The sequence below is a fragment of the Macaca nemestrina genome, chromosome 17 (genome assembly GCF_043159975.1).
Source record: "Macaca nemestrina isolate mMacNem1 chromosome 17, mMacNem.hap1, whole genome shotgun sequence".
In the NCBI taxonomy this organism is placed as follows: Eukaryota; Metazoa; Chordata; class Mammalia; order Primates; family Cercopithecidae; genus Macaca; species Macaca nemestrina.
The window spans coordinates 17,144,023-17,160,323 of NC_092141.1; the positions used below are offsets into that span (position 1 = coordinate 17,144,023).

At 41.9% G+C, this 16,301-nt stretch overlaps 1 pseudogene; it reads right to left on the reverse strand.

Moving 5' to 3' along the window:
* Positions 1 to 10,647: 10,647 nt before the first annotated feature.
* LOC105491081 (uncharacterized) lies at positions 10,648 to 14,887 on the reverse strand (annotated as a pseudogene).
* Between the last annotated feature and the right edge of the window lie 1,414 nt (positions 14,888 to 16,301).

Consider the following 16,301-nt stretch of genomic DNA (forward strand, 5'->3'; position numbering starts at 1 on the left):
ACAACAAATTTTTTATTTATATATCTAAGTTGTTTCTTAAATGTAAATAACTTTGCACTTGAAAATAGAAGAATTCTGTCGACATTCTCATAACAGCTTCTAGTTAATAAAAACCTAATTCCATTTTCCTTTTATGTATAGATTAGAAGTAAAATCGGCATTTAAAAAGTAAAATCTGTTCCACAATTTCTATTGCTATTGTATGTAGTATAACATAAAATTTGTCTTATTTTTTTCCTCACTCATTGACAATTTGTGTGTGTGTGTGTGTGTGTGTGTGTGTGTGTGTGTGTGTGATGGAATCTTGCTCTATAACCTAGGTTAGAGTGCAGTGGTGCAATCTTGGCTCACTGCAAGTTCCACCTCCCGGGTTCACACCATTCTCCTGCCTTAGCCTCCTGAGTAGCTGGGACTACAGGCACCCGCCATCATGCCCAGCTAATTTTTTGTATTTTTAGTAAAGACGGGGTTTCACCGTGATAGCTAGGATGGTCTCGATCTCCTGACCTCGTGATCCACCTGCCTCGGCCTCCCAAAGTGCTGGGATTACAGGCGTGAGCCACCGCGCCCGGCCCAACTTAAATAATTTTTTTTTTTTTTTTGAGACGGAGTCTCGCTCTGTCGCCCAAGCTGGAGTGCAGTGGCGCGATCTCGGCTCACTGCAAGCTCCGCCTCCCGGGTTCACGCCATTCTCCCGCCTCAGCCTCTGAGTAGCTGGGACTACAGGCGCCCGCCACCACGCCCGGCTATTTTTTTTGTATTTTTAGTAGAGACGGGGTTTCACCATGTTAGCCAGGATGGTCTCGATCTCCTGACCTCGTGATCCACCCGTCTCAGCCTCCCAAAGTGCTGGGATTACAGGCTTGAGCCACCGCGCCCGGCCTTAAATAATTTTTTTAAACCAAGAAACTCTTTTCACATACCAGGCCCAGTGATTGGAATTGAGTATTCAGTACTGAACAGAGCAAACAAATTTCTTATCATTAAGCTTATATTCTATGACATAAATTTTTTCAAGTGAAATTACTGGAATGTTTTTAAGCAATATTGAATTGTGTTCTTATAATCGCTTATTTCCATTTATTGTTGAGAATGAAGAAAATTTTGGAGCTTACAATTCAATGCAATAATTTTTTTTTTTTTTTTTTTTTGAGACAGAATTTCACTCTTGTTGCCCAGGCTGGAGTGCAGTGTCACCATCTCAGCTCACTGCAACCTCCACCTCCTGGGTTCAAACAATTCTCCTACCTCAGCCTCCTGGGTAGCTGAGATTATAGGCTTGTGCCACCACACTCGGCTAATTTTTTGTTTAGTAGAGACGGGATTTCACCAGGTTGTCCAGGCTAGTCTCGAACTCCTGACCTCAGATGATCCACCGCCTCAGCCTCCCAAAGTGCTGGCATTACAGGCATGAGCCACTGCGCCTGGCCCAATGCAATGATTTCATAGTTATTATGGTGGTTTTAAAATGACCTGAGTGAAACATAGTGCTTATAGCAATTCCTTATCTGTCATGCATTTCATCTAGTAATCTGCTCTAACTACATTAACATTATTTCTTTTTATTAAATGTCTTGGGATTTAAAAAGATATTTTGTAGTTATACTCAAGCTTGGAACCATAGTGACCAACTGGTACGGACTGGATCGTATCCTGGATTGTATCCCCCTCCAATTAAGTTACGGTGCTGCTTCAGAAGGAAAAGAGGTGAACTATTTTTTAAAAGCATATATCTATTGGCTTTGAAAATGCCTATATCATCATGAATAGAATGTTGGTAAAATTATGAAAGGTGAAGGCCATTCTGGTGAGGTCTCATATGGAAATAAGATGTAGCTTATTAGAAACAGGAGGAAAAGGCCAGGCACAGTGGCTCACACCTGTAATCCCAGCACTTTGGGAAGCTGAGGCGGGTGGATCACAAGGTTAAGAAATCGAGACCATCCTGGCTAACACGGTGAAACCCCGTCTCTACTAAAAATACAAAAAATTAGCTGGGCATGGTGGCAGGTGCCTGTAGTCCCAGCTACTCGGGAGGCTGAGGCAGGAGAATGGCGTGAACCCGGCAGGTGCAGCTTGCAGTGAGCCGAGATCACACCACTGCAATCCAGGCTGGGCAACAGAGCGAGACTCTGTCTCAAAAAAAAAAAAAAGAAAGAAAGAAAGAAAAAGAAACAGGAGGAAAAGTGATCCTTGTTATAAAGTGGCAAAGAACTTGGATGTATCATGTTCTAATATTTTGTGAAAGGTAGAACTTGCAAGTGATGAAACTGTATATTTTGCTGAGGAGATTTCTAAGCAAAGTGATGAATGAGTGGTGTGGTTTCTCTTTACCACTTACAGTAAAGTGCAACAGAAAAGAGATAAATTAAAATAATACTTAAATAAAAAGGAATCACAGGCCACCTGCGGTGGTTCACTCCTGTAATGTCAGCACTTTGGAAGGCCGAGGAGAGCAGATCACTTGAGGTCAGGAGTTCGAGACCAGCTTAGTGAAACCCTATCTCTACCATTTTTGTAAACATACCAAAAATAGCTAGGTGTGGTGGCATGCATCTGTAGTCCCATCTTCTCAGGAGGCTGAGGCATGAGAATCACTTGAACCTGTGAGGTGGAGGCTGCAGTGAGCTGAGATCACTCCACTGCACTCCAGCCTGGGTGATGGAGCGAGAGTCTGTCAAAAAAAAAAAAAAAAAAGGAAATCACAGCTTGAATATCTGAAACATCCTCAGCCTATCTATATTGCAAAACGTAAGAAACATGTTCAGCTGGGCGCAGTGCCTCACACCTATAATCCTAGCACTTTGGGAGCCCCAGGTGAGTGGATCACCAGAGGTCGGGAGTTCAAGACCAGCCTGACCAACGTGGAGAAACCCCGTCTCTACTGAAAATACAAAATTAGCCAGGCATGGTGGTGCATGCATGTAATCCCAGCTACTCGGGAGGCTGACTCAGGAGAATTACTTGAACCCAGGAGGCGGAGGTTGCAGTGAGCCAAGATTGCGCCATTGCACTCCAGCCTGGGCAACAAGAGCAAAACTCCATCTCAAAAAAAAAAAAAAAAAAAAAGGCCGGCCGCGGTGTCTTATGCCTGTAATCCCAGCACTTTGGGAGGCCGAGGTGGGTGGATCACGAAGTCAGGAGATCGAGACCATCCTGGCTATCACGGTGAAATGCCGTCTCTACTAAAAATACAAAAAATTAGCCGGGCATGGTGGCAGGCGCCTGTAGTCCCAGCTACTTGGGAGGCTGAGGCAGGAGAATAGCATGAACTGGGGAGGCAGAGCTTGCTGTGAGCTGAGATTGCACCACTGCACTCCAGCCTGGGCAACAGAGTGAGACTCCATCAGAAAAAAAAAAAAAAGAAAGAAAAGGAAGAAAGAAAGAAAAGAAAAGGAAAGAAGCATGTTCTGAACAGAAAACAAAAGGTGAGGCAGAACAGCCATATGATGGAGATCATGGATATGACTCATGGATTAATCAGCCATCTCAGGAAAAGCCAAGAATGGAGATGGATTATATCCACAGAGATAGAGCTAGTTTTAACTAAAGAGGAATTAAAAAGTGGGATGACTTAAAGGAAGACTGTCAAACTTCTTGGGTTCTACAGGACAGGACAGTAAAACTGTTAGGCTGCAAACATTTTTTTGAATGCTGTATCATTCAAGAAAAGAGAATGACCATGAAGATGACTCAGTGGTCATCAGGGCTGCACCATCCCCAGACACCCAGAGAGGATATCAGGACTCTCCCTTCCCAACTTGAAAAGGAAGGGCCACGGCTTTGGTTTCCTAGGCCAGGCTGCTGCTGCAGAGCATCTTGGTTTTCTCTAGTAAGATTATGATTTTTCAAAGTGGATGTTTTATTTATCCTGCTTGAGATGTATTGGTCTTATCAAATCTTTGGGTTGATATTTTATTGATTCTGGAAAATCAAACATTTTTGAACTATTTTTCTTCAAATGTTATGTTTGTATCACTTTCTCAACTCCCCAGTGACACCATTAAATGCATGTTAGGCTATCTCAATGTATTCCCAAAGTTTCTACCTTCTGTTCTGTGTTTTCATTTGTAGACTGTTTTCTGTATATTCTATTATGACTTTTCTTCAGGTCCATTAATTTTTTCCTTCATTTAAATAAAATCTGAAATCACTTCCATTCAATAATTGAAAATGGAACAATTTCAGTTTTAAAGTTTTCAGTTGTAAAAATTATACTCTATTCATTTTCAAGTTTTTATGTTATTCTATTTTTTAAATAACCAGTTTCATGATCAAATTTTACTATGTTGGCTTTTCTTTTTCTTTTTTTAAAAGAATTATTTTACTTTAAGTTATGGGATGCCTGTGCAGAACATGCAGGTTTGTTGCATAGGTATACACGTGCCATGGTGGTTTGCTGCACCTATCAACCTGTCATCTAGGTTTTAAGCCCTGCGTGCATTAGGTGTTTCTCCTAATGCTGTCCCTTCCCTTCCCCGCCACGCCCCATCCCCGACCCCAGCAGGTCCTGGTGTGTGATGTTCCCCTCCCTGTGTCCATGTGGCTTTTATTTCTTAGAACAAAATCATATTTGCTTAATCATCTAAGCTTAAAGATCTAAAATGTGAACACTTTTTGAGAATATTTCTGTTGTCAATTATTTCTCTTGATTTTTCCTTATAGTATCTTGTGTGTCTTTTTCTCTTTATGTGCTAGAAATTCTATTTGATAACTATATTCCTGGGTCTTTGAATCACACAAATGACAATGACTTAGGTCCCTGAAAATGTGATTATCAGTTTGCTTTTTGAGCTATTAGAAGAATAATAAATTATGTAAACACATTATATGTGAAAGAGAAAATATCAGTTCTCATAAAATATAGGACTTTTACTGAATATTTTAATAATAAACTCATCCTTAAATTTTGATACTTTTATGCTAGTGCTATTGTTTAGAGTTGACATATAAAAATAATAGATATTCAAAACTCTTAAGAATTTAAAACATTTTATTCAGTGTCAACAATTATATAACTTTTTGGTTTGAAAAGTAATCGTTATAGAAATATAAATAGAGCTTGAATAACATCTGAATAAAAATGTATTTGTACTAAGGTATTTTGCATTAGATATTGAAGAATACTTTGATAATACATTTTTGATGTACTCTGCACATTGGAGTTAAGAAAGATGAACTTCTTTTTTTTTTTTTTTTTTTTTGAGACGGAGTCTCGCTTTGTGGCCCAGGCTGGAGTGCAGTGGCACCATCTTGGCTCACTGCAAGCTCCGCCTCCTGGGTTCACGCTATTCTCCTGCCTCAGCCTCCGAGTAGCTGGGACTACAGGCACACACCACCACGCCCGGCTAATTTTTTGTATTTTTAGTAGAGACGGGGTTTCACCGGGTTAGCCAGGATGGTCTCGATCTCCTGACCTCGTGATCTGCCCGCCTCGGCCTCCCAAAGTGCTGGGATTACAGGCTTGAGCCACCGCGCCCGGCCAGAAAGATGAACTTCTTTTGGTTACAGGTTGAGTCACTCTGACCTTGTCCCCATCATAAGAATGGACTTCCTTAATTTTGAAGATGTTCTACACACATCACATAGGTCAGGATTTATCAAATAGTGATCGTGCTAATTTAAGTTCCAAGTAAAAGAAAATCCAGCTTAAACTTGCCAACCAATAGAGGGATATGATTTACTAACAAAAGTCAAAGTATAGGTTTCAGGACTAGTGTATTTCAGTGTATTAATAAAATCATAATACCTGATTTGTTTCTATTGAGTAACACTTGTTTTCTTGTTTTCAGATCATTTCCCTTGCAAAGTTATCAAAGTGCTCCCCAAAAGGCATTAGGTATTTGCTTTCTAATCTACGTACAATGAAAAGGAAAAAATGTCAGTTTCTGAAGCTCTCTCAAAACATCAACAGATGGTAGCCAGGCACAGTGGCTCACGCCTGTAATCCCAGCACTTTGGGAGGCCAGGGTGGGCAGATCACTTGAGGTCAGGAGTTAGAGATCAGCCTGGCTAATATGGCAAAACCCTGTCTCTACTAAAAGTACAAAAAAAAAAAAAAATTAACCGGGCGTGGTGGCATGCGCCTGTAATCCCAGCTACTCGGGAGGCTGAGGCAAGAGACTGAGGCAGGAGAATTACTTGAACCTGGGAGACAGAGGTTGCAGTGAGCCGAGATCATGTGACAGCACTCCAGCCTGGGTGACAGAGCAAGACTCTGTCTCAAAAAAAAAAAAAAAAATCAGCAGATGGAAAGACATGCCCATGTTCTGCCCCTCGGTCCACTCTGGGGGCTTGGAAATGCTGCAGTAGGGAGCAGGCCCCAGGCTGGACCTGCCCTGTCCTCACGATGCGTGTGTGCAAAAGTGAACAATACATTATTTCAAAGATGCAAGGAAAAAAAGAACAAAACAACAGCAGAATCTTCTTTCCCACAATCTTCATGCACCTCCTGGTCCGGAGGAGTTCATGTTCTCATCTCTGAGCACAGGGATTGATTACGATGGCATTTATAGGACTGAGCACCCCCACACTCTGTGATCCAGCATGGAGTTATGATTTACATCACCACAGGAAGAGTACAGAGGCTTTAACAGAAAAAAAGGCAAATTTTCAAGTAAATGGGCAATGGATTTGGGGAAGGCATTAAAAATTTCTGCTATATCAGATATATGATCCAAATTACAAAGTGTTGCAAAGCAAAACACTTATGCTTAGTTTAAATAGGTTTCAAAAGATGTGTGCTAGGCAAAACCATCGTCCTCTGATTAAAGTTTTAATCAGATTAATGGATTTTTTTCCTGAGTTTTATTTATTTATTTATTTATTTTGAGATGGAGTCTTGCTCTGCTGCCCAGGCTGGAGTGCAGTGGCATGATCTCGGCTCACTGCAAGCTCCGCCTCCTGGGTTCATGCCATTCTCCTGCCTCAGCCTCCCGAGTAGCTGGGACTACAGGCGCCCGCCACCACGCCCGGCTAATTTTTTGCATTTTTAGTAGAGATGGGGTTTCACCATGTTTGCCAGGATGGTCTCGATCTCTTAACCTTGTGATCCACCCGCCTCGGCCTCCCAAAGTGCTGGGATTACAGGCATGAGCCACCTCGCCCGGCCTTCTGAGTTTTAAAAAGAGAAGTTTTCCAGTTCTCTGAAATTATCAAATAAATTAACCGTGAATAATCATTACCTTAATAAACAGAGTTATTTTCACTTTTTTTTTTAAATGCAAACACAGAACCAACAACAATAGTGACAAAACCACAAAAGAAAAGGTCCACAACAAAAGCACTGATATGGAGCATAGAAGATCTAGAATCACACAAAGACGTGATGTAAGCCTGACTCACACATTGACTGTTGTGACAGTACAAAACTTACAATGATATGTATATATAACACTTATATGTATATATAATCCATTTTACCTGGTTTTGGGTCCCGTAAGAATAACAATTTATATTTGAGTAGCTCCACAATGAATTAATATGTAGAGAGATTTATTGATTCATTTGTTTGTTTTATTGTTAAATTGATTTAATTATCACAAATGAACATACTATTTTTACCCTCTTAACCATTTTTAAGTACACAGTTCAGTATTTGGTATATTCACATTATTGTAAATCCAATTTCCACAACTTTTTCATCTTGCAAAAATGAAACTGTATACCCATTAAACAACTCCCAATTTCTCCTCCCTCACCCCCTAGTAACTTTCATTCTATTTTCTATTTCTAGGAGTTTGCCCACTCGAGATAATACATATAAATAAAATTATACAGTATTTGCTTTTTGTAAATGGCTTCTTTCACTTAGCATAATGTAGTCAAGTTTCATCCATGCTATAGCATACATCAGAATTCCTTCCATTTTGGGGATGAATAATATTTTACTGTGTGCCAAAACATGTATCACATTTTGCTTATACAGTCATTCACTGATGGACACTTAGGTTGCTTCTACTTTTTGGCTGTTGTGAACAATGCTGCTTCGAACATGGGTATAAAAGTATTTGTTTTAGACCCTATTTTCAGTTTTACTTAGTATGTATCCAGAAGTGGAATTGCTGGATTATACAGTAATTCTGCTTTTAAGTTTTGAGGAACTGACATACTGTTTTGCATAGAATCTGCACCACTTTAAATCTCGTCCAACAGTGTACAGGGGTTTCAATTTCTCCACATTCTAGATATTGGTTAATTTCTTTTTAAAAATATAGTAGCCATGGTTATTATTTATTTTAATCACCAGATTATCATCTTCAGTGTTTGAGTTTTAGAAGAATATGAATTCTATTTTTCTACTATTATCCTTTTATAAATATTTCATATAAATAGCTCATCAAATAATTAAGATAATTTATTGTTACTGTTTTTATTTCAATGCTTTATGGTAAAGGCCACTGAATACATAAATATGTAAAATATATAAATGATGTATTTTGCTTTGACTCCTTTGTGAATGGCTATAAATAAAAATTTTTCAATAACTTACTATGTGCCAATCGCTCCACAATGTTCAAAGTAGGCTTAATATTGCCATGTTAAACTTCTCTACTTGTGATTTCTATATCTAACCCAGTTGGCAACAAGACAGTTTTGTTTCCTCGTTATATGACTCTGGCTTTATGCAGACCATTCATTCACTTTCCATGCCACTTCCCTGAAATATCTGTGGTTCATTTTTTCAATTCAAGTAAACATGCTTTTTTTTTTTTTTTTTCCCCAATACTCTGCTACATTCCTGATGTCATACAAACTATGCAAGGGGTCAAAACATAACTCTGGTCCTTTTCAGGAGAAACTCATAATATTTCATCATAAATAACTTATGAAAACATGACCAAAATATGATAGACTATTCATTTGTCTTTTAATTAGGTTAATGCTTGTCTTTCTCAAATGTTTCACCTTCTTCTGTAATTTTATCATATGGTTTTTTACCTTGTCTTTTGATTTCTAGATAATATTCATTCCTACAAGACCACATTTTAGTTTTGATTTCATTTCCTATACATTTGGCATTCCTATCTGGCAAGCTTCCTTTGTTATTTAGTGGTATACAAGTAATTGCTTATTTTTCATTTATATTTTACTGTCTGTGACATCTTTATAATTAACTGATAATTTCTGTCATGCATCAAAATAACTCATTGCTATAAATGTCCTATTTTTAAAGTTGTTCTCAGCTTCTCATTTTCCTTTTAATTCTTCATGTATTCCATTTTCTGATTCTATTTTTCGGACTTCAAAAATACCTTTACATATTCTCTGGATTACTTTAGTGTCACAATTATTCTTTAAATTTTATATAAGCTTTACATACATTTAGTATTTTATGGAGAATGATACTGTATTTGAAGCTTGAGTATAACTACAAAATATCTTTTTTTATCCGAAGACATTTAATAAAAAGAAATAATGTAGTTAGAGCAGATTACTAGATGAAATGAATGGCAGATGAGGAATTGCTATAAGCACTATATTCACTCAGGTCACTTTAAAACCACCATAAGCATTGTGCTGGGTGCAGTGGCTCATGCCTGTAATGCCAGCACTTTGGGAGGCTGAGGCGGGTGGATCATCTGAAGTCAGGAGTTCGAGAGTGGCCTGGATAACCTGGTGAAACCCCTTCTCTACTAAACAAAACATTAGCCAGGCGTGGTGGCACATGACTGTAATTCCAGCTACTCAGGAGGCTGAGGCAGAAGAATTGCCTGAATCTAGGAGGCGGAGGTTGCAGTGAGCCGAGATGGTGACACTATACTCTAGCCTGGGCAGCAAGAGTGAAACTCTGTCTAAAAAAAAAAAAAAATCATTGCAGTGAATTATGTGCTCTACAATTTTCTTCATTCTCAACAATAAATGGAGATAGGTGATTATAAGAACACAATTCAATATTGCTTGTAAACATTGCAGTAATTTCACTGGAAAAATGTTTATAACATAGAATATGAGCTTAATGATAAGAAACTTGGCCGGGCGCGGTGGCTCAAGCCTGTAATCCCAGCACTTTGGGAGGCCGAGACGGGCGGATCACGAGGTCAGTAGATCCAGACTAGCCTGGCTAACACGGTGAAACCCCGTCTCTACTGAAAAAATACAAAAAGCTAGCCGGGCGAGGTGGCGGGCGCCTGTAGTCCCAGCTACTGGGGAGGCTGAGGCAGGAGTATGGCGTAGACCCGGGAGGCGGAGCTTGCAAGTGAGCTGAGATCCGGCCACTGCACTCCAGCCTGGGCGACAGAGCGAGACTCCGTCTCAAAAAAAAAAAAAAAAAGAAACTTGTTTGCTCTGTTCAATACTGAATACTCAATTCCAGTCACTGGGCCTGGTATGTGAAAAGAGTTTCTTGGTTTAAAAAATTTACTTAAGCTGTCAATGAGTGAAGGAAAAATAAGACAAATTATATGTTATACTACATACAATACCAATAGAAATTGTGGAACAGATTTTTCTTTTTAAATGCCGATTTTACTTATAATCTATACATAAAAGGAAAATGGAATTATGTTTTTATTAACTACAAGCAGCTGTTGGCCGGGCGCAGTGGCTCACACCTGTAATCCCAGCACTTTAGGAAGCCAAGGCGGGCAGATCACAAGGTCAGGAGATCGAGACCATCCTGGCTAACACGGTGAAACCCCGTCTCTGCCAAAAAATACAAAAAAAAATTAGCGGGGCGTGGTCAGGCTCCTGTAGTCCCAGCTACTCCGGAGGCTGAGGCAAGAGAATGGCATGAACCCGGGAGGCGGAGCTTGCAGTGAGCTGAGATTGTGCCACTGCACTCCAGCCTGGGGAGAGCAAGACTCCGTCTCAAAAAAAAAAAAAAAAAGAAAAAACTTAGATATATGATAAAAAATTTGTTGTGTAGCAAGACAAACGATAATCTGTACAAAGAATTAAAAACCTAAATATGTCAGTGGATCATAAGTATCAAGTAATAACAAATGAATGGATTTTTATAGGGCTCATGACCTCTGCTTATTACCTTTAAATACTGCAAAAGAAAAAATAATTTTTGGTAGGTTAATATTTGGATTTTATTGATCATATCACTTGTGCCATAGGTCTCCAAAAATGTTCTGGGCTGCATGTACGTTCTGCGCTGCATGTACGTTCTGCATATGAATCTTGGAAGAATACTCATTTACTGTCAATAGTAGTTACTTTAAAAAGTAAAATGACATTTTACGCAGAATTTTCTTCTTTTCCCTTAGCATGCTGTGTTAGTTTCCTAAGGCCAGGAACAGAACAAATGACCATAAACCGTGGGACTTAAGACGATAGAAATTTATTTTTTCACAGTTCACAAGGCCAGAAATTCAAAAGGGAGGTGTGAGTATGATTGATTTCTTTGGGAGGCTTTCAGGTAAAATCTCCTTCTTAGCTTCTGGTGGTTTCCAGCTCTCCTTGGCATTCCGTGACCGTAGGCAGCGTAACTCCAGACTCTGCCTCCCTTGTCTCATGGCCATCTTCACTGTAGGTCTCTGTATGTTCCCACCACCTTCCTGTAAGGACACAACCATTGGCTTTACAGGCCACCCTAATGCATTGTGACCTCATCTTCACCAAGTGTATCTGCAGAGACACTTTTTCCAAATAGCTCAACATTCTTGAGTTCCAGGTGGATATGACTTTCTGTGGGACACTATCCAACATGGGAGATATGCATGTATTTTTTAGAAAATAATGAGTTCTGCCTCTGCTATAAAGTCCCTTTTCATTAGAGTTATTATAAAGTAACATGGAGAGTTGACAGAGCTCTAAGTAGTTCTGAATGGCCACAGCGTGGGAAACAAATGGGGGAGTGGGAAGAAGTAAGATTTGATAAACAGTTCAGGGCAAAATGATAGAAGGGCATGTACATCATACTAAAAAAAAAAAAGTGATTGCTGTTTTGTGGCAAGGAAAAACAATAAAAATTGAGAAATATTTATTAGGTGTCTATTTTGTCAATAATGTACAAAAACATTTTGGGGATAATGAGCTGAAAAAGGCATATGGCTTCATATATATCACAGTGCAACAAGAAACCAATTCCTGGGACAGAAACAATTGGTAAAGGAGCACATTTGGTCACGCCTATAATCCCAGCACTTTGGGAGGCCAAGGCAGGCGAATCACGAGGTCAGGAGATCGAGACCATCCTGGCTAACACAGTGAAACCCCGTCTCTACTAAAAAAATATAAATTAGCCAGGCGTGGTGGCAGGCTCCTTTAGTCCCAGCTACTCGGGGAGGCTGAAGCAGGAGAATGGCATGAACCTGGGAGGTGGAGCTTGCAGTGAGCCTACTGAACTCCAGCCTGGGCGACAGAGGGAGACTCCCTCTCAAAACAAAAACAAAAACAAAAAACAGGAGTACATTTGGGTTTGTCAAGTTTGAAGTTGAAAAAAATTAAGTAGAAAACAGGTCTAGCCAAGCTGAAATGTTCCTAGTGTAAACAAAATAATGGGATGAAAATCTCCTGATAGCTCAATGGGAAAGCATGAAGAGATGACAGGAAATAGGATTCAGAGCTTTGCAACATTAAGTGTTAGCGTTAGGAATGGTCTTAGAAGAAAAACATTGGAAAATAAAAAGAAGGTCGTTGGAGTTACAACTTGGTGTTAAAAAGGAGATGGAGGAAGAAAAAATATACCAACTAGAAGAGCAAAAGTTGTAAATACGTAACTTATGAGAACATTTTAACTTTAACTGAGGAATGTTCAGTGAAACAATAGAGCTCTCCCCACATCTTCTCCCTGTCTCGGTGGTCTTCTTTCCCACTATCTTCTTCCCCTCGCCCTCTCCCCACTGTAGTTCTTTTTTTTTTTTTCCTGAGATGGAGTCTCCTCTGTCATCTAGGCTGGAGTGCAATGGTGCAGTCTCAGCTCACTGCAACCTCCGCCTCCCGGGTTCAAGCGATTCTCCTGCCTCAACCTCTGGAGTAGCTGGGACTACAGGTGCATGCCCTCATGCCCGGCTAATTTTTGTATTTTTAGTAGAGACGGGGTTTCAACATGTTGGCCAGGCAGGTCTCGAACTCTTGACCTTGTGATCTGCCCGCCTCAGCCTCCCAAAGTGCTGGGATTACAGGCGTGAGCCACCACGCCCGGCCTTGTCCTCACCGTCTTCTTTCCCACCCTTTCTCCCTCTTCTCACCGTTTTCTTCCACTGTATTCTCTACCACCCTGTCTTCTCCCTGCACTTTCTCCCCACTGTCTTCTTTCCCCTCCTCCCCGCTCCCACTTTCCAAGGTCTTTCCCACCCTCTCCGTCCCCTCCTCCCCCTCTCCCCGCAGTCTTCTGGGCCCCACTGTCTTCCGCCCGCAGCCAACACTGTTCAGTTCTGAGGTAGCGGCGGGGGCGGCGGCAGCCGCGGTGGCACAGGCAGCGACTCTCCGGGGTCTCCAGCAGGGTGCTGGGGCGGAACTCAGGGGCCCAGCTCACGGGTCTACCTGGGCGCAGAGGCACACCGGGCGCAGGGACACAGGCGCGCGCATGCGTGGAAGGTTTCTAAGTGAAAGGCAACGGGAGAGCGCGGAGAAGGGAGTGGGCGAGAAGACGAACGGGGGAGAAAACGGTGGGGAGAGGAAGAGGGGAGAAGAGGGTGCGGGGAGAGAAAAGCGCGGCAGGAAGTCGCTGCTGAGAGAAGGTGGGGAGACGGAAACGGGAAGAAAATGGTGGGGAGGGGAAGAAAACGGTGGAGAGTAAGAGGCTGGGAAAGAAGACGATGGCGAGAGGGAGAGAAGAGAGTGGGAAGAAGATTGTGACAGATGTTGCTGCGACATGGTGGGAGAACACGGGAAGAAAACGGTGTGGGGGAAGAAAACGGGTGGGTAGAAAACGGTTGTGGGAAAGGCGCGGGGAGAAGACGGGGAAGGGAGAAGACGGCGTGGGGAGAAGACAGTGGGGAGAGGAAGAGAGAAGATGGGGCGGGAGAGAAAAGCGCGGCAGGAAGACGCTGCTGCGAGAAGGTGGGGAGATGGAGGCGGAAGACGACGGTGGAGATTAAGAGGCTGGGAAAGAAGACGCTGGGGAGAGGAGAAGAGGGTGGGAAGAGACTGCGGCAGACAGACGCGGCTGCGAAGAGGTGGGAAAACATGGGAAGAAAACGGTGCGGGGTGAGGAAGAAAACGGTTGCAGTAATAGGCCGGGAGAAGACGGTGAGGAGAGGGAGGGGGAGGGGAGAAGAGGGAGCGGCGGGAAGACGCTGCTGCGGGAATAGGCGGGAAGGTGGAGAGGGGAAGCGAGCGGGTGGAGAGCAGGGTGGGGGAGGCCGTGGGGAGAGGGAGACGGGGAGGAAAAGCTGCCGCCACAGGAACCGGTGCTGCGAGGAGGCGGCGAGACTGAGGGGAAGAAAACGGTGGGGAAGAGAAAAAAAAACTGCGGGGAGAAGAAGGTGCGGGAGGAAGACGGTGGGGAGAGGGCAGCAGAGGGTGCGGGAAGACCGCGGTGGGGAAGGAGGGAGAGGGGAAAAAAAGGTGGGAAGAAGACGTTGGGGAAGGGAAAGGTGGGAAAGGAGAAGGGTCGGGAAGGAGAGGGGAGGGAAAGGGGAGAAGGTGGGGAAGAAGACGGTTGGAAAGGGGAGAGGGAGAGGGGAAGAAAAGGGTGGGGAGGGAGAAGGGAAGAGGACGGGTTGCGGGGAAGAAGAAGGGAGGGGAAAGTGGCGAAGACGACGTTGGGGAAAGAGACGGAGAGGGGAAAAAGATGGATGGGAGAGAAGAGGATGAAGCAGGGAACGAGGTGGGGAGAGGGGAAGAAAAAGGCAGAAAGACGGGCTGAGAGAAGACAGTGCTGGGAGAAGAGGGGAGGGCGCGGGGAGGGAGAAGGGAAGCGGGGAAAGACGGTGGGAGAAGGTGGTGGGGGAGGAGAAGGCAGTGTGGGAGAAGAGTTTGGGGGAAAAAGAAACAATAGTGATACTAACGTTTAAACGTCGTCGTCTTGGAGCTAAAGAATCAAGTGTTGCTTTAGAGTCCCGGCCTAACTTTGTTCAATAAATTCCCACTTCCAAGTATTTTGCGATTGCAGTGTGAGTCATTTTTAGTACTTAGATCCAGAGCAGTCTCTGATTGTTAGTGACGGTGCTATCAAATTGCATGCTGTTCACCAGCTATAAACGAAAAGATCACATTTCCTTGAAGCGCACTTTAATATGTAATTCAAAGACTTTTCCAAGGGGCTCGTTGGGGAAAAAAATAGAGGTGTGTACCTTTGGCATTGAACATGGAGTCTCTGATTTTAGATTGCATTTGTTTCCCCAGATCTTTAAGAATGTGGCAGAAACATGATTGTGAATAAGGCATTCATTTTGTAGGGCAGTGCATGTTATTTTAACAAAGATGGGGTAAACTGATAAGCCTATAAGAAAATGTAATTCAATTCATTCATACAAATTTAGGTTTCCTTAATATAAAAAACCCAAAAACAATTAAATTGCCTTAGTCAAAACATAACTTCATGCTTAGAGTCAAGAGGATTTGTAAATGCAATCCTGTAATGTTGCGTTATGCCTATATAAAATACATATTAAACCTAAATGGTGCTTTTTTATTTGTCATTACAGAACTTCATAGAAGTTTGTGTGTATTAACACAGGTGAACTTGACATAAACTAATTGGTTAGTGATAACTATTACTGCTTGTAAAATAAGCAGTTAAATGTAAAGGTATAAATACATTTTATATTACCCTACATTTTAAAAAAATATTTTCTTCTGTTGTATTCTAGTTTAAAATCCTGGAATACTGATCTTATTTCCCCATGAAAAGGCTTTAGCTAACTATATTGTATTTCCAAGCAAATGTCTGTACCAGAACATCAAGTGCAGAAATTAAGCAAAATCTGTATTTTAGGACAGTTGCAGTGACTCGCACCCGTAATACCAGCACTTTGGGAGGCCAAGGTGGGTGGATGGCTTGAACTCAGGAATCCCAGACAGCATGGGCAACATGGTGAAACCCTGCCTGTAGAAAAATAAACAAAAAATTAGCCGGGCGTGGTGGTGCACGTCTTGTATTTTATTCGATCAAATTGAAGGCTTCATTTTTACTTGGAAAACAAAATGATTTAATGTACTCATACAGAAAATAACCTTATGCCCAAAAGGGGTTCACTTACAGCACACGTTCATTCATACTGTCAGACAGTGGGTTAAATGTATCTGAGCACCGCCTATGAGTCAGGAACACAAGTGAGTATCCGCATTGAATATTACCCAAGCTTTTCCCATCTGTAATATAGAGTAGCATAGATAATTTCATGGACTTCATCTCTTTAATTTGTTGTGGAACACTAACATGACCACCTCGTATGTAACTATCA